Source organism: Myodes glareolus, chromosome 24 (assembly GCF_982192425.1).
Source record: "Myodes glareolus chromosome 24, mMyoGla1.1, whole genome shotgun sequence".
NCBI lineage: Eukaryota > Metazoa > Chordata > Mammalia > Rodentia > Cricetidae > Myodes > Myodes glareolus.
In genome coordinates, this window is record NC_142049.1 from 26,371,001 (window position 1) to 26,383,914 (window position 12,914).

The following is a 12,914-nucleotide window of genomic DNA, read 5'->3' on the forward strand; positions in this document are numbered from 1 at the left end:
AAGTAATTATTTTTAAAAGTCTAAATATCCATAAGGTCCATGTTGTAAAAGTATGTTCCATAACTTTTTGGGTTGTCTAAGAATGACAAATAACAGATTAAATATATTAAAAGATACTTCTGCTGAGCGTTAATGAAAATCTTGTTTTAAAGTAGCGTGCAATTTGCCTTACACAGGGCATACAATAAAATGGCAGTCTTAGAAGAATATTATTATTAAAAAGTCTGAAATACATTGGGCTGCGTCTGATGAGAAAGCTCAAAATAATAGAACAAATTAAAATATCAGAATGTAAATCAAAGGACCCATTAGTTAAGGTAGAGTTGCATTTATGGCATGAAATGAATTCTACAGAAGAATGGTGGTGGTTGCTTTAGATTGGTGAAATAAAGGGTAAGAAAAGACAAATTACATAAATGAAGATTCTAAGAAAAGCAGCATAGTATAGCAATGGAATATTATGAAAATTTTATAGAAGTGATACTGGACATTTTCACTTCCTAATAAAATGTACATAGTTTTGTTGCCTTATACAACAGTGCTGATCTTCCATATTTATTAAATGCATCACATATGTTACAAAAGAGAAAAGCACAAAGAAATTTCTAGACTTAGATAGCTTTACCTTTAATACCTTCAAAGCATAGGAAAAAAAGTTACATTTTCTATAGATTCCTTAGAAGAACAAACAAAAATGTGACAACTAGTTACAAAGAATATCTAACCTTAAAAGCAAAATTATAGGACTATGTATGAAGAGTTAATGGCACATCCATGAAACCGAGAATCCTAGAACACTTAAAATATACTACAATATGCAAATATAACATGATTAATGAAAGTGACTCAGAAAAGTCAGAATACATTCTCTGAATTTAGAACTATGCATAGAGAATGGTTCTATTAATGTACGATTAAAAAATAAATTACAGGAATCTATGTTTTGGGTTATGCTGGTAGATTAATTCTACCAGAGAGGCCTCATGCCTCCTGGTAGATTAACAAAATCTTAATATTTTTTTTATCAAGGTTGGTAAAATGGATATTGTTTTTTGTGAAATATATCACATTATATGAGTATTTACCCAGCTTTCTATATACATTTTCCATGCAAAATTTGTACCTCAATAAATGAATTTTAAAGCTTATATGCATAGATAGTTATGGACATGAAAAATAATTTTGCAATCTATCGTAAAAATCCTTTAAACAATGATACTAGAGAAAAGTACTGTCTTATCACATCTACAGAAAATAATGTGACCAAGCTGTTGACATGTAAAAATTCAATCATTATCACTCAATCAAGAAGCATTTAAAAAAAAAACAGATAAGGACATATGTGCTTTTTATCTCTTCATTATAGACAAGATGGTATGTGTCTCCAGCTGGCCTTGAACTTGCTTTTATCGCATATTTCACCTTCGTTTTTGTGGTTCTGGGGATCAAGTGATGGCGTCTTTGTATTCTACCATCAAATATTGTACCATCTGGAGCTACAACCCCATACCTCTTTAGAGACTTTTATTTGATAAAAAGCTCTGTGCAATTTGGGGGGTAGAGTTCAGTATGCATCATTTAGGATTTATTTACTTGTGCCTACAAAAGCATATCTCATGTTGGCTGAAATGATATTTTGAAAGAAACAAGAGAGAAGCCTTGAACTCCCCGAAAAGGAGGGTCAAGGTGAACGAACAATGCTATTGGGACACAGTATTCTTCTCCTTTACTCCTTTGCTCAACATGGATTGATTCACCCCAAATCTTGGTACTATGTGTGGGTCTGTGATTGAAGTTACGAGACTTGCATATGACTCTTTTTATACACACCTAGATGGAGAGGACTAAATCAGTCTTCTTTAGCTTCTGAAGAACAAGATAGCGCTCCCAACTTCTGGCGTCTCATCAACTGGAGTCAGTCAGGCACTCTTTCACCATCTGGAAATGGACAAAAGGAAGTTTAAAACAAGAAAGCCATATCTGAAGTCAGGACTTATTGGATCCTAAGGGTGGGCTACGTGAGAGTAAAAAGGGTTTCTGGAAATGAAATCACTCATGCTCATTGGGCATTTGAGTGTGAATACTTATAATCCTAGGACTTAGTAGGTTCAGGCAGGTAGATCCTCTTCAGCTGCAGAGTTCCAATCCAGTCTGGGACTTATGAGACACAGTGTCAAACAAACCAAAAACAAGAGTCAAAAAGAAGTGAGAAATTGCTGATGATTGAAGTTAAATAGAAATATGATGTATGGACCCAGCAATACCCGGTATCTGTCTCATTCACAGACATTCTCTCCACATTTATGCCCTATTCACTAAGCTATTTTTGCATATATTCTGGCTATCAGGATCTGTGCTTTAGCTGTCCTCTATAAACAAGCAGTCTAGCAATTCTTGTACTATGTTTTTAAACCTCAAGAACTACACCTAAATTCTTGTGTTATATAGTCTCTGAGTGGGCTGATTTTTTTAGTTTTATCACTTAAATTCTTATGTCATATTGTCACTGTGAGTGCTTTGATTTTTCTAGTTTTACAACAGCCTCAGTCATTTTTTTCATATCATATTGCCTTTTGGATTTTTTAAATATTTATTTTCATACAGTATATTTTACTCATGCTTCCGTCTTTTGATTTCTCAATGCTGCTCCACTATGTTGAATTCTTTTGCATGAACTTTAGCCTCACATAGTACCCACTCTTTTGATGACAGAGAAAGAAGTGCTGCAAGTCAGACAATGGATGTGGATGCCCAGAGAAGACAGCAACATCATATTTGGACAACCTCAGAAAGTAATGTCAGGAATATTTGGTCCTGGGACTAGCCATTCCTATGAAATCAGTGTTCTGATATTTTGCATCAATAGGCATAAAGATATCAAGTCCTGTCTTGAGATTTTATAGAAACTTCTTAACTATAAGACCAAACTAGGACCTCTAAATGTATGTGACTGTTGTGTGCCTTAGGCAGTTCTTGGGGCCACTAGCAATGGAGCTAGTATTTATCCCTAGTGCATGAACTGACTCTTTGGAGCCCACTCCCTGTGGAGGGATACCTTGTGCAAAGTAGATACAGGGGGAGGGCATTGGTCCTGCCTTAAGTGATTTGACAGACTTTGATGACTCCCCATGGGAGGCCTCATGCTCTCTGAGGAGTAGATAGAGGGTAGGGTGGGGAGAAGATGGGGGAAGTGGGAGGATGAGAGGGAGAGGGAACTGGGACTACTATGTAAAATAAAACTTGTAAGCAGAAAAGAAGAAAATAATAGTATGTCAAGATCTCTTTAGTGTCATTGCTATGGGAATCTAACTTAAGATTCTGCCTGAAAGAAATGAGTATTTATCAACCAGCAACAGTATAAACCACAGCCCATTTATTTCTTATTTGCAATAGAAAATACCAAAATTCTCTGATGATCTTTTATTATGCCATGTTACTTGTATATCACAGTAAATATCCAAGATTCTCACCCTGTCAACCTTCCAAAATAAAAAAAAAAACGCACACACACTCAAGAATACACATGCACACACACACATGTGGGAAATTGGAAGTGCCCAGCTGAAACTGAAATAGACATTTCTGTACAAGAACACCAGTTTTTTTTATAAAATATTCCACATTCTTTAAATTATGAAGTTCTTTTCTTATCCAAAATAATGCCTTATTCACATATACTGTCAACATTAATTAAATTAATGTTCTGTACCTAGTAAAACTTTTTTGTGAGCAGCAGGAAAGCAAATGCACAAACTATTCTAAAAATATTGAAGACAACAAAGAGAAAACAAAACAGTTTCCCATTTGAGGTATTGTTTTACTGTGTCTGAGTTTTCTGTGTCTGTTACTCTCTGTCACTTGCTAGAACTCAGAAATCTATAAAGTTTAATGGCTGTATATAGTCATTAGGAAACAAAATGATTAAGAGTACTAAGTAAAGCATTATCTAACTAATCTTATCAATAAAAACCAGGGAGTCCAATATCAGGGTAAAACCCTGAAAAATCAGAGAATCAGGGACGGCAACAAAATGAGATAGTGTCTGTAAAGCTGGCTAGCGTGTGTATGTACTCAGTGGCCACCCCCTGTATTTTAGTGTACTTTACAAAAGTCCAGTCATGATACGAAGGCTCCATAGACATATTTAATGAATAGGAGACATAAATAAGTATTTTTTAATATCTCAGGTCAGTTGGTTTTTAACTACTGTAGTGTGTTGCCAATCTATTTCTAAAAATCTATTGTAAAAAGTGATTTCTGCAGAATTCTGTAATGTTCAACACAGCCTCATAAGAACGTAATCTTCTCATCTGACTACTCAGTTAAAACCTGCACACGGGCACTACACACACACACACACACACACACACACACACACACACACACACATCATCATCATCATCATCGTCATCATCATCATCATCTTCATCTCTAGCTCCCAGACATTTCTCAGCACTCTCATTCAGCTCCCCTTCCCCACTCAAGCATGAGCTGCCTAGCGTAGGATGCTTCGCAGTCAGCCAGGGTGGGTGGCACTCCATCCTCTTGCCTACTAAAGTCACAAAGAACAGACTGACAGGCAGTTGGATTGGGGCTGGAATCTGAAAGGCAGTGGCAGGTTGCTGGAAATGAGGAAAGGGCCGGACCTGCAAGACGGTGATGGAGGTTGGAGGTAATCTGTATTAGCAGGTAGTGCTCACGATTACGGCAGGAACAATGGCAACAATCATAATGCCCTTTGTTGTTGCCTGCGACAAGATTGAAGAGGGTTAAGAACCCTAGGCAGGCGGCAGTATGGACATGCTGTCTAGCCAAGGCCAATGGCAGGTATAAAGATGCCGGGAAAGTGGCTGGGGGAATAATAAAATAAGAGGGAAGGTAAATCAGTGACCCTTGTCGGCAGTGAAAAGAGGGAGATTAGAAAATGTTTCATGCTAATTTCCATGGAGATTTCTTTAATTTAGCAAAGATTGCTTGCCGGCTTCGCCTGGCCCGCATCCGCTGCGTTCTCGGTGGTCCCAGCAGCCTGCTTCCCGGGGTCACTCCCGTGGCTCTGACGATGTCTCTATCATCAGCTGCCACGCTCTCACTCCCCTCCCACTCATGCTTGGGATGCTTGTCACATGATGGCTTCATCGCGGCCCCTTTCCTCCTGATCCTTTCAGGCTCTTTCTCCTGCCTGGCATATCAAAGGAGATTTGTGGGTCGGCGAGCCAGGACACTGTGTATGAAGTCATCAGCCAGTCGGGCACCACCTTGATCATTTCGTATTATGCCCTTGTTAGGAGCCAAGGATGTGTAGTTCCCCTTACTAACCAGATTAGTCATTTAAATAAAGCCAAAAGTTGCATTGTTAGAGATATTAAGAACAAAGGAACAATATAGTTTTTTATTAGTTTCTCCACACTCTCCCAACGGAAACATTTGCCCTGTAAGATAAAGAAACAATTGATTTTAAACATTGTATAGACCTTTTTTTAACATGGTCAGTCTCCCAGGATATAGGTGACAATTTACCTGTTAAACCCTGAGTCTGAATGTTCCAAGCCACATTTATACTTCCCTGCCATGTTTATGGGTGCCTGTACACAAGCCTCTTTAAAGAGTAGCTATTTTAAGGATGCTGGAGAATGTAGACCGAGCCACCCTCATCATGAGGGATCCATTTTTAATAGGAGTGCTAACCAGAGCATAAGCACGTGGGAATCTGGAGGTCTTGGGGTTCACAGGTGAGTAAAGTCATTCTGCAAAATGAAGCAGGAAACCAGGCAAGTGGGGCTCTGGAGGACTCCGCATTTGGAGAACACACAGGATCTTAAGTCAGCCTTTTCCTCCCTCCTCTCACTGCGTTTCCTGCTTCACCTAGTACTATGAAAGGCAGGCAATGGGCACAGCTCCTTCGGGGACTGGAGCTAAAGCCCAAGGGAGCCCCTTTAGTGTCGATTCTGATGGGAAGGAAAGCTAAATTAACTTCCATCAAAGTCTCTTCCGTGTCCCTCCACGCTTACAGTCTGCGTCTCCTCTCCCCTTCCTTCTTCAACAGCATTTCATTTTACATTGTTCTGACTGTACATCAGAAGCTCATTGGCATGTTTCTTATGATTTTAAAGACACACTTTTCGTTAATATACCTGAATTTGCCAGACCCTGAAAGATGAAGGCAAGTTTCAATGACCTTACTTATCTAAAACAGAGTTCCAGTTGTATGAAACTACTTTCCTCTTAAACTCTTGTCCTGTGATACGACATACATTCCCAACATGATGCTGTGTTTGGAGAACTATGAATTAAACTCCTATTAAAACTAAATGAATTTTAAACTCCTATAAAAACTTAAAAAAATGAATTTTTACTGAAATTCTCACAACTCTTTGGACATAATGGACCTAGCATCCAAGTAACTTACACACCTTCCATGACATCAAGAAAATAATACAGCTTGTGTACAGGGCAGAAAACTGTACAAATATAGTCTCCTTCTCTCAAGTTTCCTCACGTTGTGGCTCATACCAGTAATACTAGCACTTGGGAGACTGAGGCAGAAGCATTGCTGTGAGTTCGGGGTCATCCTAGGTTACACATTGAGTTCTAGGGTGGCCTAGAGGGTGCTATTGATGATATTAATATTGTTCATTACACTGTTTTCATTTTTGGAGCAGAGAAAACAAAAACACACCAGACTGAGGCCACACATGGTCTCAAAGCTTATGTGGAAAGCCACGGAAATTCCATCAGATGAATTCTATGGCCATCACTGATACAATGATAATGCAAGGAGAGAGGGACTTTTGTGTGATTGTAAACTACTATTACTAGATTATCTCAGCAATTCTTGAATATTTTGAACATCACATATATTTCTAATAGTCTCTGTAACATGATGGCTGGATTTCAAGCTCCATCTGATACTGCAGAGACGTTTGACTTTTATTTTGGTATTCCACTTAAAGAACATTTAGAACTTCATTTATTCAGGACAAAAGTTGTAGGAACTATTTTGCTCACTCCTCGCATATGAAAGCACTGACCTGTCATTGTGTTTGAATGTTATAAATAAGCAAAGTCATATACCGCTTAGAAAATGCCATCATAGTCACTTGCTGCCCATAATTGTTGCTGACACCATTATAAATACCAACAACAAAGAGTTCTGATCTATAATCCATCATAATGGTTTTAATAATCATATATTAAAATTCATCTCCCTCACTAAGGAAACATGGGAAATCAGTTTCCTCTTTCTAACATCCATATATGTTGTATGCCAGTCGTTTAGAATGAGACATGTCACCTTCAGTAGTGTTCCATTCATCTGGAGATGGAGCATACATATGGGATGGCACAATTATAAATTTTAACCTTTTATATTATATACATGGTCATGAGCCACTTAAAAATGAAACCTAAATTGATATGTAAAGAAAAGTACCTGGATCATTTTTGCTTGTTTCAATTTATTCTCATTATGTCCCTACATTTGCAGTACAGTTTGGTCTCCTATATTCATCTCTCTTTGTCACTTCTGCAAAATTTGAGATTAGTTTTGCATTTAATTCTGGGATTAATAACCATGCAGTCCCATAGGATCAAATACCATCATCCACAGTTAACGTTAGGAGAGATGGTGAGTGTTGTGTCATTAATTTCATAAATATGCACTCGTTAAATTAAGTGCTATTCAATGTTGTCAGCATTTAGCAAATGCCTGTGCATACACTAGATTACATTAACCAAATATATGCCTGGGATATGAGATATTCACTTTATAAGAAGATTTTCAGAAACTGATTTCCTCCCCTTTGTTTAAGAGTTGTATGGATTGTCAAGATAGCAAATATGACACAGGGATTTTTTCCATCACTTGACGGACCCATACCTGATGTGTCACAACTCTTTAGTATCAGCACTGCCCATGTACTGTTCTTAATGGCAGTCAGAATCCTTAGAGCACACTTTTATTCGTAGAGTAATAGGATGTAAGTGAAGGTATAAACCTGGAACTGTCTATCAATATCTGAATACAGATAATATGACTAAAGTGATTTCAGCTCTCAAATAAAATCTTAGAATCTTTATCCAAATTTACTTTATTTGGGTAATTATGCTTTTATTAATTCTATCAGTCTGAAAAGTTTCTTTGGATTATTTTTGATAGTCTCTCCAGTTTATCTTGCATATATTTCTCAGAAGCAATGGCGGGAAACAAAACAACCCAAGGTTGAGAAACACTGAGAGGAAATGATTATCAACAATTTTTTCAGTAGAGAAAATGTAGTCACACAGGGCTCTGATGACCTGTCAGCAATATCTGCTTTAAGCCCCTTTCATCCTTACTTCTTCAGTTCCTAGAAGTATCTGAATTATGTGAGCTGATCACCTCCATGTCTGGACAAGGCACAGGGAAGTCACATTGTAATTCCCCTGAGAACCCAAGAATAAATATGCATGGTCTAAGTGATCAGGGCTGTGAATAGAGCCTTCCTGAAGACTTGTTTCTACCCCAGATATTCTCAACATTTGCGGCTGATTTTTCTTCATTGTGAGAAAGTTCTCTGTGTTGTATCTGTGTGCTGTATGACTTCAAGCAACATCTAACTTATGAATTCGCCCCTGTTGAGACAAAAAAAAAAAAACCCAACCCTGTTTTCGTAAATTGCCATATAAGGGAAGAGCACACAGTGACCTGTATTATTGTGGTTGGCAACTTCTCATCCCCTCCCCTGCCTTTCTTAAACTCTTGTCTCACAATGCCTCCTCACTCTTCAGTTCTAACCTAAAAAAGGTTCAGTCTCCCCTGGAAATCCTGGCTATCATGGAGAATTTTAAGTGTCCCATTCTGATTATTTGGAGAGAACAAGCTATCACAACCATCCATTCCCCTTGAGGGTTGCTCATTTAAGATGGAACAGTCCTATGAAACTTCAGGACCTAGGACAGTATCCACCCTGGAAGGGATGGATGGGTGTGGGGCTGCCCTTGAGGTGGATGCTGAGATAGAAAGGGTCTGAGATTAAATGCCTGGCAGGTGTTGCAAATACCATCCTCCCTTTTGGACCTGGCCCAGTTCCAAAGCAATCTTTGTTGTCTCAGTAAATGCAGTCCCTTTTCCATTGCTTTCTGAAACCCACTCTACAGCTCATAGTGGAGAAAGCAATTTTAAAGGTGACTGCCTGCTTTATTTGGTCTTTATCTTCCTAAAGAACTCATTTAGAAAGTTGGGTTGATAAAAATGTCAGCCAGGCCCAGTGCTTTTCATTTCAATATAGAGAATTACCCTGGTTCTCGGGCCTTGGGGAAATTGTCACCTCAAGAGGAGGAGAAACGAAATGCACAACTGTCATTGTGCCAGTGGCTGGGCACCATTCTCTAGCAATTCTGCTCATAGAGAAGCAGCTTGGCAGGCTATGGGCCTTTCTGTGGGGTGTGTACCACAGAGACATGTCACAATAGCGGGCTTGAACCGCAGCTCTGGCTCTTCTCCTGCTTTATTAAGATTTTTCTATTCTGTTCTCTCTCATTCTTCCTAGGGTGGGACATTTCAAAAGAGGAGAAATGATTCTAATTTCTTGGTTTTGAGACAACACTGGAGAAAAATGGAAACATACGTATGTATGGACTGTTTCTGTCGTTTGCAAAGCCCACAGGCACTGAAGAGAAGAATCTGCTAACAACTTGAGTTTCCCCTCCCAAGCAGGGTCTTCTCATTCTCCTTGACAATGTATGTCTCCACAGATGATGGAGCTTAAGACATGGCAAATGAGAAGTTACATATTCATGGTAAATAAAGCAAAAAGCAGTGATAATAAGGGTATTTCTCTTGCTTATATATTTTTTCTCTCTTGTTTACCAATCAACTAATAAGCAAACAAATAAGACAAACCAAAGGATCAATAGGGTACGAAAGAGAGGGAAACTTTAAAGGAATGTTCTTAGTATTGCCAGTTAAACAAGGTTTTCACATTTTGTGTCTCTATTTCTCTTAATTCATCTAAGGCTTGAAATATTAAAATTAGAAGCAAAGGGTAGATTGTAGATTTCAAGCTCTCCAGAGTAGCCTTATGCTCCTTCATTCACTTCCTACGAGGTACTAAGAAACCAAGACCATTTTCACTTTTGAGATGAAGCATACACATGAGAAGTTTTTTGCTTTCCCTAATGATGCCTGACACTCGCTGAGTACCTACTGTGTGACAGGCACTGAGTACCTACTGTACAGAGTACCTACTGTGTGACATTCACTGAGTACCTACTGTGTAACAGGCACTGAGTACCTACTGTGTGACAGGCACTGAGTACCTACTGTGTGACACGCACTGAGTACTTACTCTGTGACAGGTACTGAGCATCTTATTTAATCAACACAATGATTTGTTGTTCTCTATCCAAAATGAGAAGTCAAAAATAAAGCAGAATGGCAAATTATAAGAGTATCTCATGTGGAGTTAAGCCTTGCACTTCAGATATTTTATTTATTCTTAGTTAAACTCTTCATTTGGATAAAATTGTAAATACACATGGTAGTTGTGAGAAAGAAAACTTGGAGATATTATCTACTCTGTGAATTACCTCCTAACAGTACTACTTTAGAATTCCAAAAGTAGAAACTGACTGGAAGCAGTCTTCCAGTTTTACTTCTACTTATGCATATGTATCGTATGTTCTCTGTGTTTGTATTTCATTTTTTGCAATTTTTAACCTATTAAAAACCAAAGGTTATAACACTGCCATCCAGACATAGGTCCCTAGTGCTATTTTTCATGGCCATACCTACTTTCCCCCCTCTCTCATCCCTTATTTAAATCTCTGACTTGGCTAATTAACTTTCATCTTCTCTATAATTTTACCATTCAAGTATTGTCATAAAAGTACAATCATACAGTGTGTATACTTTCTTTCGGCAGAATTCCCTCTGGACACATTGTTTTTGCATAACTTATCATTCTTTGTCACTGCTGGGTAGAATTCTGTGGTAAGGTTACACTAGAATTCAACTACTCACATAGAACATTAGGGTAGTTTTGTAAAAATGATGATGTAAAAACAGTGCTGGAAATATTTGGCACAGTTTTTTTATATGAACACATTTTCATTATCTGTGCTAAATACTCAGAAGTAAACCATAGACTGACTATTTTCCTGTTTCATTTTATAGGAAGTTCTCAAGGGGTTGTTCAGGGTAGCCGCATCATCTTTGCAGGTTTCATCTTTTTTCTTTTAGTTTTTGAGGCAGGGTCTCACTGTGAATCCAATACTAGCCTCAAATGCAATATCTTTTTGCCCCAGCTTCTTACTGCCATAGGTACAGAAATGAACTCTCTCAAAGAATTCATTTTCTGTTTCTACCAGCAAAGTGTGAGCGACACAATTGGCTTTGAGTGACACAATAATCACTAACACTGTTTGTTTTCCTATTCACCAGCACTGAATGAACAGCTTCACCATTCTGATAAACACAACTAAAGGACGATACTGATGTGTGGTTTATTAATTTGTGCTTTTTCCATAGGCAGTGATACTCAACATCTTTTAGTATCATTTAATATTATTTCATATAACTTATGTCCTATGACTTTCAACTTCTAAATCCAATACCAAATGGTCACCCCTGAAAATGTACATACAAGTAGCATGCATACTTGAACAAGGTGTATTTATGTATTTTGGATTATATGTATACAGACATATACATATATGTCTGTAATAACAATTACCTAAAAAAGAAATCTTGCAATTAAAAGAGAATGAGGAGGTGTGCAAAAGAGGGTTTACAGGCAGGAAATTGAAGGATAAAATGATGTAATTATACTATAATCTCAAAAAATAAAATAAAATTATTTTAAATTTTTTTAAAGTTCCCCTTTTCACCTGGGAGTTTTAGTAGTTCTGTGTGTGTATGAGGAAGCTTCAATATCTGTAGTGAGAGTGGGAACTGGGATTGGTATATAAAATGAGGAAAGACTGATTTAAAAAATAAAATGAGAATGATATGTAATATACCAAATGGTACACATCATGGATCAAAGAATCTAGAATTGACAGTTCAAAGAAATTCATAGAAACTTTTTAGATTTCTATCCATCCATTCATCCATCCATCCATCCATCCATCTTTACAGTATTCACGTGTTAAGGACAATTAACTTGGCAGTGAGCACCTTGATCTGCTGAGACATCTTGATGGACCATGTTCATGGTGTTTTGAGCAATCCTTTAGTAAGTATGCCAAACAGGGACATCAAGCCTCTTTCTCAGGCAAGAGTGAGACAATAATAGCATATATTTGGAAAAGTAGGTCCTGGCTCCAGTGTAGATACTGATAGTTCTTAAGTGTGGTTGGAAACTAGTGACTGAACATCTCTGACCCCACTTTTCAACTATCACCTAAATGCAAATGAATTAATGGTATTGTGAGTTATAATTTATGTATTGTCTAGCATACAATTTGGTTGCCTACAGCCACTGTCTCCTAGATGGTATTTCCATCTTGTTTATTTTGTTTTTCCTATGACTTTGCTTACCCTGAGCCTCAAGTTCCAATGGGCATCAGTATCAGCACCCCCTTTAGTACAATAACCTCTAAGTCACTCAGGTACCGCAGACAAGAAGGTAAGGTACCTGTTGCCCTAACTGCTAATGTTAGTCAACTTTCCCCTTAAACACAGAGTTATTAGCTTGAAAGATTGACCAATCTATTTCAGTCTTTTGATACTTCCTAACAGATATAAACAATCTAAACTAAAAATTGGCTATTAATACCTAAATATGCCTAGTAGTGAGATGTCAATTCTTCACTGTAGTATCTAATGTTATTGGCAGGGGTGTAGTGCCTATAACACTCTCCTTCTGTTGACATGAAATTCTTAGGTGTGTATTGGCAGTGTAGAGCAGTGTGCAGATAACCCTGCTCTGTTATTG